The sequence below is a fragment of the Taeniopygia guttata genome, chromosome Z (genome assembly GCF_048771995.1).
Source record: "Taeniopygia guttata chromosome Z, bTaeGut7.mat, whole genome shotgun sequence".
Classification (NCBI taxonomy): domain Eukaryota; kingdom Metazoa; phylum Chordata; class Aves; order Passeriformes; family Estrildidae; genus Taeniopygia; species Taeniopygia guttata.
Genome location: NC_133063.1, coordinates 71,063,327 through 71,082,328, shown reverse-complemented (window position 1 = coordinate 71,082,328; position 19,002 = coordinate 71,063,327). Strand labels below are relative to the sequence as shown.

The following is a 19,002-nucleotide window of genomic DNA, read 5'->3' as shown; positions in this document are numbered from 1 at the left end:
TCAAGAGGATGTTATATACATAGGTATTGCCTATAAAAAGATTTGCTTGGAAAGTCAGTTACATTTTAGTTGACATTTGATGTAGAAAATTATAAACAACACTTCATATCCCTGTGATCAGCCAAATACTGTATGTTTTTATAACAAGTCTGGTTTTCTGTTATAAATATGTATATTTGATGGCTGTGTTAAACTTACTATTTATTTTGTAAAACCAGAAGTGTTTTTAATTTATGCATTACAAATTTTTTGCTTATTTCCATTTTTTCCTTTTAGTCTAAAAATGTTGATTTGGTGTGCCTTTGCCCTGATTACAATAAGATCTCTCAGATCTCTGGCTCTACTTGCTATGGAAAATATATCATTCCATATGTATGAAGATTTATTTGATAATATATGCATATTTTTCATGTGTATGGAAATGCATTTGATATGCATATGTTTGAAAGGTAGGTATTTGTCTTGTCAGAACTCAATGGTTTACTCTGTGCCAAAAGAATGAAGAAAAGACGTATATATACTATCATAATATTTTCAGGACAGAAAAAAAAAACTTTTCCAGCATTGTCTCCATGATATCCCCTTGTTATCCTTCTAACAACAAAACAGAGCTTCTCCATCATTAACTTGAAAGTGGGCAGATTAAAGGGAGGGGAAAATTTCAGATTTTATATGTAGAAAATAGAGGACTCAGCTGTAATGTGTCCTCTATCTTCAACATATGAAAACTGAAATTTTCTGTAATGATGCATCTTATTTTCCTTAAGGTCTCCAATATAAACATCATGACTCCATCATGTTTCCATACTCTCTGTAGAACATTCATAAGAATGGAGCAATTTCTCAGAATCTGCCTTGTAAACACAATAACTTACATGGTTCTTTATGAGTAGTATCAGGTAGTTGTCACTAACATAAGGTGAAAAACCTTAGGATTTATACATCATATTTCTGCCTCATAGAATATTATGTAGGAACCAGTAAACTCAAAGTACAGTAAAGTTTTAAAAAATTATTTATAGTTTATCAGTAGTGCTTCTTAAGTTTGTTTTAATGACTAGTTTCAAAGGATACCCAAAGAAAAAAGCAAGAAACTTGAAAAACTAAGCAAAGAAGCAAGTCTCAAAAATAAAAGGAAGTTTCCACATGCATCTCAATTCCAGAAAACATGGAAAACAATACTGGCCTGACTAGAAGGTCTGGTTAACTCTTATAAGAAATGATGAGATTTCCTAATTAGTTTAGCACTTATTGCAGTACATATTGATATTGACTACCTGGATGAATTCTAGATGTTCTCAGAGTTCTGTGAATGAATGGGTAGACTTTATTATCTTTTTGTATCCCATCATCCAAACTCACCAGTAAACAAACAAAACAGATGCAAAGGTTTTTATTTTATTTTATTAGTGGCTCTTGCTTACCACTTTTTTTATGAAATAGTAGTTCTATTTCTCCCTCTAATCAGCAAATTCTAAAACTATACTAAAACTTACATGTAAATGTAATAGATATATATACATAATAGTAAATAATTTCTTTCTGTACAGAAATACTAAAATTATCTGTAAAATAAAAGTATTCCTGATGTTTTATCATTGTATTTTACCTGTTGGGATCTCTTATACTTTAGCAGACTTCTGAATTCATTGCAATATTGTTATTCATAGCTCTTATATTGCAATGTTACTGTTAGCACAACAAACAACCAACTAGTTACTGCAGAACTTCTAATTTCAATTAATCCTCCTATTCTTTTACATATCACAAAGGCATAGTGTATGATGGCACAGAGATTAAAGACAGAGGAACTCAGCAGGAGAGAGCTGTTTAAATTTGCTTATTTTTCTCATGCAGAGTTACCACTATTTTAAGTTTCAACCATGAGCAAGTTAGTGATCTCTAAAAGTCAACACAAAAGGCCTGTGTATTGTTCTCTTTGGGAACATCATTTCTGAGAGCAAGAGAAGCAGGTATGGAGTTATGACTGAACTCTATTAATTAGAAAATCAAATAACAATCACATATATCCAGACTCCAGATGTTACCAGAATTTCAATATGTTACCTGATGTGCTCCAGTTTATGAGTAGTAGGGAAATCTTGGCAAATGACACTGTAAATGTGACTTCTGTTTGGATAGGTGTAACTACCTAAGACTCCAAATCAATTACGCACTTCTTCCTAGCGATTCAGAATCTGGATTCTCCAGTCTCCTTAGCTATATGCACCACTTCTGTTCTTTGCTCAGGCATCAGATGTTTCCAAGAAAACTAGTGAGGAAAAGTGTTCTCAAGAATAAGGCTACTCTTTAAGTCATCCAGATTTGCCACATGTCTCTGGTCTTGAAAAACAGTGACTAGTCAAACACAAGTAGTGGTAGACATATACTATGCCTGAAAAAGGTCAGCAAGTTTTCTTTATCCCACTCAGCAAATAGCTGGAGCTGGACAACACACAGTGAGGTGAGATGTTGACCACGCTTCTCCACTTCAGAGTTGTTACTTGGGAAAAACAAGCTGAGCTGAACAAGAAAGGTGACACCTTTTGTACAAGACAGTACTATCAACAATATTGTTTCTTACCAAAACAGGTACCACATGATCTCAAAGGAGATCTATCATTTCTGATGTGTTCTTGACCTATGCAAAGTCTTCAGATGTAAAGAATTTTGACAGGAGGTACCATTGCTGCTGTGTATGTTGGCAAGACCTGCTGTCTTTCTCACAGAACATTAATGCACTCCCCAGTAGTGTCATTCCCTTCCCTATCATAGGCATTCATGTAACTTCAAAGCTCTGCAGGGGGACCTCAGATCCATGTGGAGCTGAACCTTTCTCCAACTGCATCTCCATAAAGACCAGCTTCATCTCTCTCTCTGTCACTTTGGAGGAAGTGCCTCCTGGAAGCCATTGTAATTCATATAATGAGTTACTCAGTCTTAATTATATATGTACATATTAATGGCCTTTGGATAAAATATAAAAATACTTCCATTCTAATTACTGAAAATTCACACAGGCTTTATAACTTGTGAAAATATGATAGGGGCGTGCAGGGGGTGTTGTGGGTTTCCCATTAAAAATAAGGACATTTTTGACAGATGCAATATGGCAGAATATATCAAGATAATTAATTTACGTTCATTCTACAGAGGTGTTTTTCTTTTTAATTTCTCAGCATGACCTCTGTTTCATGCTCAACAGAACAATCAAAAAGGGATTAGTTTACAGACTGAAATCACTCAGAGTTTTTTATCTTTCCATGTAAAACTTATCTGGTCTAAGTTTGTTTATATGTTGATTGATGGAAACCATAATAATTTCTTTTGCTTGACTCAAACATTCTGATTCAATATTTCAACACATTCTTGTTGTTTTCATAGCTTTCTGATAAATTACTCTTTTTTTCACACTTTTTATTTCACATAAATGAAACTGTTTCCAGGACCCAACAGCTGGCACTTACTGACTGAAGGGATGAACAGAAAGACTGTGTATTCACAGGATTACAGAACAAGCTGAGAAGAACAATTTATGCAGAGTTTTGTAAGTTTAGTGAGGCAGAAAATAGATTGGGGTCCAGAGAAGAAATGATGCGTCAGTCAAAGCTAAGCATACAGACAGAAACTTCCACAACACAAGAGCAGTCATGTGCTTTCTTAGCTTTTGTGACTTCAAGAGTTACTTCTGAGTTTGGGTAGAACAGATGTTTGTAAAGATCATACTCTAAAGTGATTTTTTACAAGTCTCTTTTAACGCCTGGCAAAAGAAAGAACAAAGCTGCCTTGAAAGATTTAGAGGATGGTTAAATGCCTTTTAGGAAGAGTCCTAAAGAGTCCCTCTCCTAAAGAGGAAGAAAACTGTGGCTGAACACTGTGACTTTGCTGTTTACATATTGCCCTTGTGCAAACTATTTTCTGAAATTGTGTAATTTCAACAAATACAATCCATTTTTCTGTAGCATAGTGTAGGTCAGTGCTCTGTACTCAATACTGACAAATGAAAGCTAGAATTATATGTATGTAGTGTATTATAGTTGTCTTTACCAAGACGGGATACTGTGACCATTTCTCAAGCCCACCTGTGTGGATAATTCTTTCTGAAGGCTTCTGTTGATCTCCTTTCTTTATTTGATGATAAACATGGAGCTTCTCCCTGAAATTACTAAGATTTTACAAGCAATATTATATTACAAAATATTATTGGCAACACTATGCCAATTACCAGAAAGGCATTAGACTGAAATTTAACCAGCATCTAAAAAAGCTGCCCGTTTCCTATGTGACATACAGCAACTAAAGCACCTGTTCATTTTCATTCAAAGTATCTAGTTCATCATTTTACTTCAAGCATATTCTTAGTGGCTTTGAGATAATGGTGCTCAAATTTCATAACATTTAAGAAGAAAGAATGGCTTGAAAGAATCCATGATCCAGAAGCAATGGTCATATGTCATTGCTAGTCTGAATTGCACACTATCTGACTTCAGTTATATCCCCTCAGTAACAACTTTACAGGTTACATTGAATGCCTGATTAAGATTTATATTCTATAGAACACAATGTTCATTTAATAATACCATCATTATTGTTGGGTACTTAACTGATACTTTTATGGGTTAGAGGTCATGTGCACAAAGAGTAAGAAAAGTCACTTCACTGTTATGTTGCGGATAAGAAATAATAGATCATCCAATTTTCCAAGACATGTTTCTCCTCTTTTTTATCAGCACACTTCTATCAACATATTTAGATATTTGTGGCAGGTTAATATGGGCCATTTTCACCTGGCAACAGCATCAGTCCTTAGCAACAGTACATGTGTATTCAAACTACTAGTAACACTGAGTCAAAATGGAAGATCAGACTACAGAAACCTTTGGATAATGTATGTCAGGAATTTTCATATATTATTTCACCGTGGCAACCATTTCATTTAATTCCCTGTCAACTCTGAATATAAACTCAGCTTTGGGGTTTTTTTCTCTGTTCAAAATTACCTCTTGAGAACAACTAAGATGATTCCCTTATTAACTTTAATGATATTCAATGTTTCACTTATTCCTAGTTTAAGATAAATGGCAGAACTCAATATTGCACAGCAGTGCTCTAAATCTACACAGTATTTCATGGTGTAAAAGCCATGAAAATTAAGACAGTATAGCTGTAATTTAATGTTATTCTTCTACTTCTTTATATATAATAGTATATAGCTGCTATTTCAGAAATTTTTATTAGTACTATAAATGTACAAAAATCATTGTGTTCATCCATCAAAATTCTTGTATCCTGTCTAAGCAGGACTTTATATTTTTTTGATAATAAGGTCCTACATATTCTTCTACTGGAATATTTGAGGATAAAATAATTTGTCCCTGAAGGGAGTAGAAAGACGCCACTGTTATTTTATCCCCATTCATATGTGTTCCATTTACTTACCCATTGGTATCAGCTAAAATTGTAGTAGGTGTCTTATGACAAATAGCCACTTTGGCTGTTATTTGATCTGTAGTGTAGCAGATCTTGTGGGGACTATTGTCAGGCAGTGGTTCCTCTAAGTGTTAGCATAGTGTATAAATTTTGTTTTCTACAAGTATATCACTATATTGAAATAGTTAAATTTCTCACTTTTCTGTTTAAAGAGCTTTCTGGACTCCATGTGTGAATAATTAAAGGAATATTATCCCACTTTGCAATCTTAAGGAGATTAACATTAAGCTAAAATTAAAATGGTATTTATGTATACCATAGAATTCAAGTGACAAACATGGAGAAGAAATAGAAAGCAATGTGAATGATCACAAAGCTTGCTAGTTCTATTTGTGTCTTCGGATTTTTACAAGCCATTTCCTTATTCAATTGCAACAACAATCTATCTCTCTCTCTCTCTTCCCCTGCCTCCTTTTCCCGTCCCCCAGTGGTTTAATGGGCTGCACTGGATATGAACTTTGTCCCCTTTTCAATTTTTAGCACTGACTTTAGTTTACACAGTCTTTCTAGTCTCCATATGGGTTTTTAAGCAACAAAATAATTTTACATGCTCAGAGGAAGCTTGAGATTTTAGGGATATAAGTAATCTGACCCACAAACACAGTGCCTTTTCTGGTTGTTTTGCTTATCAGTGTTTAATGTTGTGGCTTAGGACTTGCCCACACACTAAGTAATATTATTCATCTTATGTCATCATGAAGCACTGATCTGTTCCAAATCTTAACTGCAAATGATCTTCTTTTATACAATATGCACATTGTAAAGGTATACAATTTTTTCTGCATATGCAATTATTTCTACATATCCTTTCTGCCTCAGCAACTAGACACAGAGGACATTTCTTATTGTTGTCATGGGCATGTTTGAAATTTCTTCACTTCCCATGGTGTATTTCCACTTAACTAAACTCAATTTCAGCTTATTAAAAACAAGGTCCTCTGGATTATAAAATAGCCTCAGAGCAACAATAAGCTAGAGCACAATGAAAAACAATAACAAAACAAAAACAAACAAAAAACCACCAACACTAAAACAAAACCTCAAACTAATTCAAAACCAAATGATCTCTCTTGCATGGCCTAGAAAATATATGACAAAATGTGGTGAAATAAATTGTCTATTATCAATATTACTATAATTCAGTTACTTGTATTCTCTTTTTGTGCTATTCTTTTTGAAGCAGAGGAATGAAAATCCTATTAGTGCATCAGACAAGAATGAGATTTCTGGAATGGAAGTTCTGTGTAAATTTTAATATACTTGGTTATGTCCTAATGTCATTTTAATGTTATGTTACTACATTAAGTTAGGTTTTCCAGATGACACAACAAGTATGTATTTTGTAGGAACATGTAAAATTATGAACACATATAAATATATTTTCAGATTTCAAGAGCTTTAGATAATGAGTAGAACTGTTCAATATATTTTGGAACCTAACATTGGGAATTCTTCATGAAGAAAAAAAAGTCAGAATTTAGTATGTCTTATTACCACCGAACCTGCTGGTACTTTGTTCTTTTTGTAAGTCCTTTACATTATTTTAGCTTCAGAATACCAAAGCTAAACATTTTCCATAATAATTTTTTAATGAGAAATGAGCAAAAGGTATCTTGAAATCCCTTCTTTGGCTGTAACGCGAAGCTAACACACAATGAAATGCTATTTTATCATAAGAAATAGAAGTGCAAGTGCTGTAAAATGGCAGAGAAGTTCAAGCACCATGTACAGAAATGAGAGGCCACATTAAAAATTTAATTTGATTGATTTATTTTTAAGAATATGTTAGAAAGAAATTATATTGAATGAGTGGCCAGTTTATTCCCAAGGGAAAAAACATGTACTAAGGGGTCAGGCTTTCATAATGGAGCAATTGTAAAGCTACTATTTATACAGGCGTTTCTGGAATAAATGTGAAATAAAAATCATATTTTAAATCATTTTCTGGTGCTAGTTAGTGGACTAGTTAGTTTGTGGCTCAGGAAAATTCATCCATTGCATTCAGAAAATTTGGAACCAATCATACGACTTCTCTACACTAACAGAAGAATGGTGAATATTGTAATTCAGATTTTTAAATGCATTTAATGGGTTTGCAAAGTCAAAACGAAATACTGAAATGAAGATATCATAAATGGAAATATCAAGATAGACTAATAAATCAGGATACAAATTTATTTATGTATGTGTCTTCAGTTACAAATAATTTTGTAAATTAGAAAGGATATTCAAAAATAGTTCTAAGATTTCTCTTATAATAGGCAGACTTGGGGAAGATCAAAACATCAGAAATTAGACAGAGATTATAGCACAATAAGAAAATGTAGAAGCAAATTGAGGAGATGACTGGAAACATATTTTTAAAAGGAAAACAAGAGCAATACATTTTTTGGAGGAAATGAACCAAAATAGCAACCTTTATTAGGTAGAAAAGTCTTGACATGTCCTACACAAGATAGGAAAACAAGTCATTGCTGTAAAACACTTGCTGACATTGTTCTATAATGCAATATATCTTAAGAGATTTAAGGTTTTACATGTCACCGATCAGACCCCAGCTAACACTACTTAAATTAATTTTTCTGGAGTGGATACACTACCCTGCAGTGTATGTTACTGTTGTTAATCATTTTATTGACTGAAGTTCATCCCTGTGCAGTGGATCTTTCCAACACCCATTGAGAGAAATTAAAACTTGTTCCTGCAAACACTTAAGCATCTGCTTATTCTTGCATGAGTAAGGAGCTCTTTTCAATTTTAGCAGGCTTGCTGATGTGTATAGACTTCAGTGTTCATAAATGTTTCATAGCATCACTGTTGAGAAAGACTGTGTTCTAAATGTGCACTGCATTTACCCTGTACTAGCCCTCAGTGTAATCGTGCATTTGCAATAAGTAAGCTGTTTCTTCTGCAGAAATACAAAAAAGTCAGCTGCTTGATCACTTAATTAATACCTCTTATGAAAAATAAAAAAATGTTCCTTTAGTCATTCCTTTTGTCTCAGAGGAAACATTTTACTCATAATTAGACCAACAGGCAAAAGGTGCGATACCACGGAAAGTAGTGGAGTTGTAACTGATAAAACTGATATTGGTACTAGGCTGCAGACTTTGTTGCAGTGCTTCTGTGGAAGTTACTGCTTGAAGAGAAATTGCATATTTAGGCTTTTTCATTTATAAGTATAATAAAATATAATAAAGATTGAGGGAAATTTTTTTAATACCAGCTTTTCTGTGAAAGACTGTGATTGAAAGATGGAGCAAGAAAAATGGGCTAGGAGGTCTGCTAAAGAAACTTGATACTGAAGACAGTGTGGCTTAAAATAAGGGAAAAGAAAAAAATAAAGTTTTAAAAAGTAATTTTAAAAAAATTCAAAAGGGAAATTAATGGAAACACCAGTCTGCTCTAAAGCCAACAAAGAATTTCTGAGTGGTAGCTCCTCTCACTAGAGAGAGGGAGGGAATTGTTGAAATATGAGAAGAAGAGAAAGAAAATAATGAAGAATGAGACATGGAAACCACTGTATCATTTACTGGAAGGACTTTATAAAGGGCAAATTCAAAACCCTATCTCTTCAGCAATGGAGGTCTCCAGGAAGATGTGAACTGATGTTTTTAAAATATTCTTACAAATGGAACAGAAAACTTTCTAGTAGCAGACAATTCTTTTATCTTAATTACATTTCATCTCTCAAGTACAATAAAGGTTGTACCCACTGATTGTCCACTAGATACTTTATTTATTCAATGATAGCATATATATAATTTACTTTTCTAAAAATATGCCTTTCGTCTCAAGTCTTCTTAAAATACACTTGTTTTATTTATTGTTATGTTTTTGGAAATGCATGTCCTAAATTGCCTTAGAGCACAGTGACATTCCTTTGCTCAATATATTTAACACTCAGTTGGTCACTTGCATTCAATGTTTACTGAAGGAGCTAAATCATGTATAATTTATGTCTTTTACCCTGTCAGTAGAATTTCACTTTGACTAGTCACATGTGAAAAATTACTCATTCATCTAAGTATTTTCAAAATTTTCTCTTTAGGTGAGGGGGAGGGAGATATTTGGAGGGTTGACATTTTTGTCTTTTTGTTTAAATTACTGAGGAAAGGAGCACCTAGAGTAAAAACCACTCTTAGCTTTAAACGGGAACTACTGTTTATTACACATTTTGCTACAAGGCACCTGGAAGTATGTGGCAAAAGGGTAGAAACTGCATTGAAATCCAGAGTCATGCTGACCTGCTTCCAGAGTAGATGATATAAAAAAAAAAAAAAATTACTCAGATGTGGTGTTAACTTTTTTACTCTTCTCATCTCTACAAATTCATGGTTTCCCCATTCCCAAGAGAGCTTTTTCCACTCTTGCAAACAATATTTTTGTGAAGAGCAACTTTTACGTGGTCTGTCTTTAAGAACACCTCCCAGTGCATTTTCATAAAATTAAAAAAAAAAAAAAAACCACCAACAACAATGACAACAAACAACCAAAAAAATATATATCATAATACATTATTAGTAGCAGTTTAAAATATTTTTCCCTTGGGTGTCTTCAAGGATACAGTTAAAGTACTGTGGAGACATAAAATCAGATAATCCTCAGGATCTATGAACCAGAGCAAGAATCAGGGCCAGATTAAAATGAACAAACAGCGAAGCTGCTCTATCGAGCTTAGCCTGGCACAGACACCTCCATCAAAAATGAAAGTACAAAGGGAAAAACAGAACAAAAAAATGTGTTGATTGTTGCAGTGTCTCCTCTTGGGCCCTGAGGCATCTGCTGCACAGAGAACAAATGCTTAGATTTGAATTACCTTCCTTCCATTTTTGTGTCTCCTGCTGTGGTCCTGTAAGCTGAATGTAAACTAGCTTTAGCCGTATTTCTTCTGCTCATTCTTCTTTGGCCAGCAATGTGGGCAAACTATGGAATAGATAAGTCAGCATGGTGTACATGGGATCTACCCTCTGCTTCCCAGCTATGGGCAAGGTTCCAGCACAAGGTCCACCTAAGCCAGCCCATCCTCCATTCCTGTGAGATGGGAGAGTAGAGGTAGCCAGGGAATGCAGGAAAACGTGATTGCCTTGTGGTGAACATAAAGAGGCCTTCTGCAAGAACACAAAATCAGTTTCCCTTCTCTCCACAGGCTTCAACATACTGACCAGGTTCCTATAACATTACTTTAATTTCTAGAATCTGGAATATGTGTGTGTTTGCCAAGGAACTGTCTGCTGGTTTCTATGCAAAACACATGAAATAGATAAGTTGTTCGAAGAATTTGGCTGCCTTAGAAGTGTGTTCAGCAAAATCATTGTTAAAGTAACTGTTCTCTCTACCCCAGTTCTTTTAAGACTGAATAATAAAGCAATAAAAATTTTGGTAGAAAATTGAGGATGAGTAAATCCTGTGTGGAAAACATAACAAAGGAAAGATTTCTAATTAACAGAAGACCCTGCCTGTGGTATTTGCAAAGCCATTGCCCCAGTTTTGTGCATGGGGGGAAGTGACTATCTCTGGCTTCCAAAAAGAAGGGTTTGGATTCCTGTCAAAAAACACCGTGGTGGCATCATCTGCCATTGTTCATTGTGTCCAGGTCCATTGTAAGCATTTTTGAATGTGAATCACCCTCTCTTTTGTATACTTATTTTATTAATATGACTGTTGTTGCTTTTTGTTTTTTCTTATTGCTATTTCTAGTAAATTGTTCTTATCTCAACCAATGATCTTCACTTCTTATGCTTCCAGTCATCAACTCCACGCTGGAGCAGGAAGTGGGAGGGAGAGGGGAGCAAGAAAGTGGTGTCTAGTTTGGGAGAGTCTTGGTGGGGACATTAAATTGGGCAGCACCATTCCTAAACCACAACCCACATAAAAATCCTTTTCTGTTTCTCCATTGTAAATAATGGTTCTGTGATTATTTTTCAATTAATTAAGCAACCGAATATTGGTTTTAAAATATTCACCTGCACTTCAGAACACACATTGAAGACATTCTGCCATTGTCTTGAACTTGACAAATCCCCTGTCATTGTTACATCCCGTGGAAGCAAGTATTTCTGGTATTAGAAAAGTGCAGCACCTTTTGAGAGTCAATTCCCTTTGAGAGCTGCCTTTAGACCTCTTAGAGGGAGTGTCTGTAAGTTTTTTCATTGCATTAGCTAAGTATTGAATTAAGTTCTTGTGTTTTCATTTTCTTAATTTTAAATTGAAAATATTTATTGATTATGTGCAAAAATCTAAACATAGTGCATGATTCTATAAAGTCTATTTCTGTTTCTCTTCCCACAATGAAAATGAGTATCTATTTCAGTTCACTGAAGAAGATTGAGTTTATGTTTTTATAAGTCATAATTGGAAGGATAAATCTTTTGCCTTTTGTATTACATGGATTTACTGTTATATAGAATGAAACCTAAGAAAGAAGGTGTACTTTTTAATTGCATAGAACTCTTTTCCTGTTAGACATTAAATATTCAATGTACAGAATGTTCTTTTCACTTGGATTCGAAATTAAAAATAAAAAGTAAAACTTGCTTGTGACAATTTTTAGTGTAAATCTCTAACAACATAATTTATTATTTATTTCACAAAGTTTTACTTTGCCTATTTTTTTTCCTTAGGTGAGAAATTCAGTGGACAGCAGAAAAATCTACAAAGGTTCAAAGTAAGATTTCACGTCTACTCACTTTCTAAGTCATCATATTCTTTTTCCTGTAAGGCCTACAAATTATTTTGTTTTGGATTTCCTGTTATAAACCACAAATATCTTTCTAATTATCAATTTTTATTAAATCTTGGAAAGTGTATCCTGTTTGAAGTTCAAATTTCTCCTAGTCACAAAATAGAACATAATTCTTGAATCAGTAGACCGTGTAATAAACACATAGATACCTCCTAAGGTAAGATCATGTATCAGATTTTGCAGTTTTGGAAAAAGAGTCTGGTTGTTTCAGAATGATTGCTAACTTGTGCTATGAATTAAATGGAATTTTAGTGAATGCATTGAATGATTAGCAACAGCAACTAAAAAGGCTACTGAGTGCTTCTAGCCTTCTGTTTTGTGCACTATCTCACACTACCCTTTGAAGCAGCAAAAATACTTACCTATAAAGGCTGAGTAAGACTGGACAGCAATACAATGATTCTTGTAAAAACTCTGCAAGGTGTAGCTGTAGGAGAAAGAGGTGCCAAGCTTTTAATAGTCTTTCTGTCTACTTTGTATAATGTAATATGTTGGATAGGTACATATGATCTGACCCCTCTTTTTAATGAGTAAGGTAGGGTATAAACTGAAGTAGATCAGTCCCCAGTGATAGATGATTCATGACAAGTAAAACTGTGATTATTTTATATGTGTACAGGAAGTTTGGCAATTTATAATACCTTCTATATACTATAAAATACATGTATGACAATGTATATAAAATTTGGGGGTGTTGGTTACACTATAAAAGTTTAATTTTTTCTGTAATCATGGGTAATCTTCAAGTTGCACACCTTAACCTATTAAATTTAAAACTGTGACAGAAAAGCTGAAAAACGAAGTGGGAATAATACCACTTATGTACCTGTGGTTATTAAGCTACTTAGAGAAAAATTAATAATTTGTAGATAAGTATAGAAGAATCCTAAATTGGTCCTGTGAATGACTAATAGGTGAAATTCAGCATGGAGGAAAAGTGAATTTCTACTTCTTGAGAAAAGCTGTCCTAATATCACAAGCAATCATTGTTTCAAAGTGATTAATTATCATCCTGAGTTAGACAGCTCATCTTTAAAGTAAATAAAGCAACATGAGCAAGAGGGCAAGATGAGGAGTAGGACAAAAAAGGAGGATCAAAAATAATAAGTCAGTTAATGTATGAGTAAGGACTACATATCTAGCATGCTTCAATCTGGAAGAGACACAGACTGAAGAAACCATAGAGTAGTTTATCGAAATAATGTCAGGGGTGTAAAAATCAAAAGAAGAAACCAAACATTTGTATTTTATTTCAGTACTAAAACTACAGTCAGAAAAAACAGAAGTTCAGAATAAATGCAGCTTGTAGGGAAAATCTGAAACTTCTTGCAGAAAGTTACTTGGGACTCAAAATATGCCATAGGCTCAAGGAAGAAAAATCCCACAAAGATGTAAATACACTGATAATCCCTCTAGCTTCAGAAACTCCCTAAGGAGCAGTCATGTGAATACATGCCTAAGGGTAGTAATACTATATAATTGCGCCGTTCTTACATTTCCCAAACTTTCCTTTATTAGCTGCTTCATATCCCAGGGGCACTATTGTATTATAAACTTGATCATTATTACTTTTATGGTACTGCTTATAGAATATGATACCAACTGGAAAGCGACACAAAAATATAGCTAGGGAATTAAATAAGTTACCAGACACACACCTTAGCCTCTCTCTAGGGCCCCTATCTTTATGGAATTTTTGTGGTTTATTTCACTCTCAATCTTATGTTAAATGGCAGTGACAATACCAGGAGTCCAGAAAAAACTTGCTGTTAGGTATGAAGTTTCAGCAGAATTCATCTTTGCTTAGGTAAATCATATTGCACAATCACAGCAAATACAAACTATGTTCTGTACCAGCCTCAATGGAGGGAGATATTCCAAGCCATAAGAGACTTAGTGAAATTAAGCCAGAATTTTCTTCTCAGATATTCCTCACTAATATGTTTGCAGACAATAATACAGACTGAAAAGCATTAAAGTTAATAAGGAAAACTGAACATACCAAGTAAGAAAGTTATTGCACTTCTAAGAAAAAACTGGAATTTACTATTATGAGAAGATTAAAAAAAGATAACAGATTAACAGGATAAGGCAATTTAACTAAGACATACTTCTATGTTCAAAATTCAACTGGTACATTTTTGAATTGAAAAAAAAATCATTATTTAAAGTTTCTCTTATGAAAATGTCTAAGAATTGGGTTTTTTTATCAGAAGATTTTCATGTAGTTTTTTTTTTTTTTTCCCTCTTGGCTTGGTTTTTTTTATAGTGGAAAGAAGTAAATATTTAAAAACACAGAAAGAAAACATTGGATAACATAAGAGAAGCTATTCTTCCTGCAGTCACCAACACCTATCTTTCTTTTTTATTTTCCCTATTGGCATTAGCCAGATAAGTTTCTGTTCTCTCTGGCTTATATGTTGATAAGGGATTGATGGGCATACATATCACTGTAGTCCTGGACAGGAGCTGCCCAAGGTCTGAGTTTGTTTGCAGAGGTGCTACTTAACAGCATCACCCTTGATCAGTACAAGGTATTATTTTAAAATATTCCCTCTATCTCTCTGTCTTTTATGTTTCAAGCCAGAAAAAAAAAATAGAGACAAAGACTGAAATAGGGTGTCTAGAGCTAATTGACTAGCATATTTAAAGTGGGTTGTGGTTGCTTAGAAACATTTATAGACTGTAACTGAAGCTTGATTATTAAATAGTCTGCAGGGCAATGTAGGACAATGTGTTTTTACAAGAGCAAGATCCACAGGGAAAGATGGTTTGTAGCTTAATATTTAAAGGAAACGTATTTACAATTTTTTTTTACATTTTATTTTTAAGTCAAATTAAACAACATTATTGAAAAAAAATTAACAACACTTATATCAGTGCAGTAAACTGAAATTCAGTGTCATGACAACTTATTATTTATTCTGCAAGGCCCTCTGTTAATTCCAGAAGTAGTTATTTCTACATGGCTCCCCTTGAGAGTAGGCAATTTAATTATTACAGTAAACTGCATATTATGTAGGAAGAATCTGATTTGGGATGTCAAAGGACACTGAAATGTGTAAAGTGCAGCAATCTTTGACTTCCCAACAATATTGTGTATACAAAATGTTATAACGGAAATCTGGAAGGGAGGGCATATTCAAAGTCTGAACACTGTAGAGTGGAAGACAAACAATATGTCCTACAAACATATTGGTATTTCCAAGGCAGAAATCTTACAAAAAGTATAAAAAATAATCTATGACCAACTATATTTGTCTGTTGGAATCTCTTTATCTAATTATTTCTTTTTAAAAACCCCATAAATAATGCTTATGTTGTCATTTTTTGGGGGATCTTCATGAAAAAAAAATGCTCAGTCTTTCTATAGCATGTTTTAAATTTCTTCACAAAGCATTAGTGAAATGTCATTAGTGAAATGTGGAATTTTTATTCCCGGGTAATGCATTTTTATTTTCCTGCTACACATGAAACCATTCATACTTCTGTTGCAGCCATGAAGTCACTTAAAACATTGAGTCATAGATCTTATAAAAACTGACAGGTTTCTAGGAAATTTTTGTCTTTCCTGAATCCAAGCAAAATTACTATGCAAATGGTACAATGAGAGGAATTCTATCCTATCTGGCTGAAATCTAAATTTAGACTTCATTGAAGTTTTGTCAATAAAAACTGTAAATCATAGGAACACTATAGGAAGTCTGGCCTGTACACGAATTAGCAAACAAATATAGAGATTTTAAGAGGGATTTTTCTTTTTTTTTTTTTTAACTATGCAATATTGAATTATTTCTACTTACAAAAGTTCTAATTGTTCCAGAGCAAAATAGTATCTAATAACAAACAGAGGTAAAAGGAATTAATAGTAAACAAGCACCATAAATAATTAATAAAGCAGAAGTTTCAGTGTTTAAAACACACATTACCAAAGTGTCAAAGTAAATGTGATTCTTCTAGCCTTCTTAGCTATCTATCTTGAGAAGACATTAGAAATGATGAAAAATATTCAGTGTGTTACTGATCAAGACTGATCTCTTCTAGTTACTGTTTGAGTTAAGATTCTGTAGAATTAACCAGATTTCTGAGCCCTGTAAACTTCTAGTACAAACTTAACCTTTACCAAGACTAACCGGAACTAAATCTGAAATGAAAACAGGAGGACTATTTAGCCATAAAATGACTGATGACAGCATCATATGAAACTCTGCCACATGCATAATAAAATGTTGTTCTCTACATATGTGAAACACTGAAAACAGGAGTTGAAAACATCATCCAATCTTTCTATTAAATTAAATTATTATTTGTTACCATGTTATATCAACTATATTCAGAAGAAAATTGTATTTTTAAATACTGTGGTACATCCTTAACAAATATTAATAAAACAAATAACAAAATAAGATTTTTCTTATTTCCTGTAGAGTAAATTATTTTTCATTTTATAATTTAGTGGAAAGTCATTCAGTGAAACTATTATTGGAAAATATATATTCAGGAGCTCTATTTAGGACATTTTCAGCTTAAAAGCTATTACACCTCAGGACAGTGATAAAGGAAATGGGCATGAATTCTTCAACCCCAATGAGTCACAAGAGATCTTTTTGGCTTGAAAAAAGTTATTATTTTTGAGAAAACATAAGTGGTTGTTGCAACTCACTAAGACATAAACCTGTCATCAAATATTTAAGAAGGTAGAATCAGTCTTATAATTTGATATCATTTACTTTCACATCCAAATCTACATTAAAGAAGCTAATAGATAAAATTTCTAATATTTATTAGAGAAATTATTTGTCTCTCAATATTACAGTACTAGGCTAACAGTTAACAAAGAGAAAAAAAACTCTTCAAGTAGCTTCTGTAATTTTATACCATGTGTTCATGAAGTAGCAAGAGCTCTCTAGGGGATTTTTTTGCATATAAGGATAATATATTTGAAGATGACCTAAAAATTTGTGGAATGATGAGTAATGGCTTCCAGGCAATTTTTTTTTTTTTTTTTTTAAATCTAATGGATCAGAGGGAACAACTTTTTATAGGTGTTATTAAAAAAAAAAAAAAAAAAAAAAAAAAAAAAAGTTGGGAAAGCCAAAGAAGGATTTATTTCCAGTTCAGATAAAAAGATTTGAAGGAGTTTCCAAGTGAATTACCTTTACATATAAAAACAGTACAAACATTTCTGTATAAAATGAGTTGGAATTATGAATCTTTTAAAAGAATTCTTACACTGTTGTTGTTTGTAATTTGTACTAAATTGACTAGCCTAGAATGAAATTATAAAAACTTTTCATTGATTGCTAAAGTAAGAAGGAGCAATTTATAATTATTGCTTCAAAATAATACAGGAAAATTTTGTAAACATGAAAGGCCACAATAGTTTATTCCCTGTGTCTTCAGCTAGATTGTTAATGGAAATCCACTATTGAAAAAGACTCTTAAATGTACCACCATCCTACAGAAAGGATGTTAGTTGTCTTCTTCCTTGAAATTCATAGGAGACTGTTTTATCTGTTGGAAATTGAGGAGGCAAGTACTTCAGACTGACACATTAAAAAGGAATGGCTTTGTGATTTATCATGCTCAACATTCGTTGGAAAAGACCACTAAGCCAATTGAAATATGAATAAGTACACAAGAACAAAAACAAACTGCAAGTTTTGTGCTTTCCTATGTTATTGATTAGCCTGTTAAGCCATACTCCCTGTAGTGTAGCATGCAATCATTTACCTAACCCCTTTCCATTTCTAAGTCTGCATAAAGGCACCAGGAACTTGTTTCTGCAGCCATTTTAACTCTCTTTACTATGTTCTGAATATATGACCACACAGCCAGGGGAGAGACTGTGCTCCTGGCCCACATTTAAATTCATTGTGAATCCTTCCAACTTGTACAGAAGTAGCACTGAATTCACAGTGGGATGAGAATTTCCCTCTTTCTCCTTCAAGCAGGAATGTGTAATTTTTATTGCAGTGAATATCTGGATTTAAGTTCTACCATTTATTAACTGGATAAAAGCACTAAAGTAGATCTGGAGACACTTTAAATGGGTGCGAATTGAATTTATACTCCATTTAAGGACTGTTTCAGCACTGATGGTGTATTGACAAAACAAAATCCACAGTTTCCAGTGGTTTGAAATAAACTGACATGTTCCCTTTTTGTTTACATCAGGCAAAATTAGCTGAAGCTGTGAATCTAAACATGTTTGGGACTGATTCCATACCAGTTTTATTAAACCTGTCATTAATATATGATTTTCTTGTTTTGAGCGGATTAAACTTGTAAGGACTAAAAACCAAATTATGGTCTAGACACTAGCAATTAGTGTTGCAAGTCCTGTTCTCTTGCTGTGGGCACTGTGTATCTTAATAACATGCCTGAAGTTTTAGTTTATTGTTTCCCCTAGTTGGATGCTGCTATTGGATTATTCTTTTATCCTGCTGTAATAATATACATTAGTTCATCTGACTTTTTCTCAGCTACCAAACTAATAATTATTAGACTGCTTAATAATATATTAGTGCTGATTTTACTATTTATTCATGTAGATTTCAATTATTTTTTTCTTCCTGTAACCACTTTGTCCCAGTTTTGCAGGAGATAAAATGTTCACTGAAGCATGATACAACAGCAGTATGTTCAAGAGCTGTTCATCACTAAATATTTCTTCATAACCATTTAACAGTGTGTGTTTGATGTAAGAGAGTAGGATTGTCAGTCCTATAATATGAAACCAAGCATCAAGGGAAGATTTATTTTCA

At 33.3% G+C, this 19,002-nt stretch overlaps 1 protein-coding gene across 29 annotated transcripts in view; it reads left to right on the top strand.

Moving 5' to 3' along the window:
- The window catches only part of PTPRD (protein tyrosine phosphatase receptor type D), a 1,149,749-nt gene that overhangs the window by 684,290 nt on the left and 446,457 nt on the right, over positions 1-19,002 (top strand). For all 29 annotated transcript variants that reach the window (XM_072921655.1, XM_072921648.1, XM_072921647.1 and 26 more), the window contains one exon: positions 12,114-12,157. The gene's annotated coding sequence lies outside the window, so the exon portion shown is untranslated. The remainder of the gene's footprint in view (positions 1-12,113; positions 12,158-19,002) is intronic.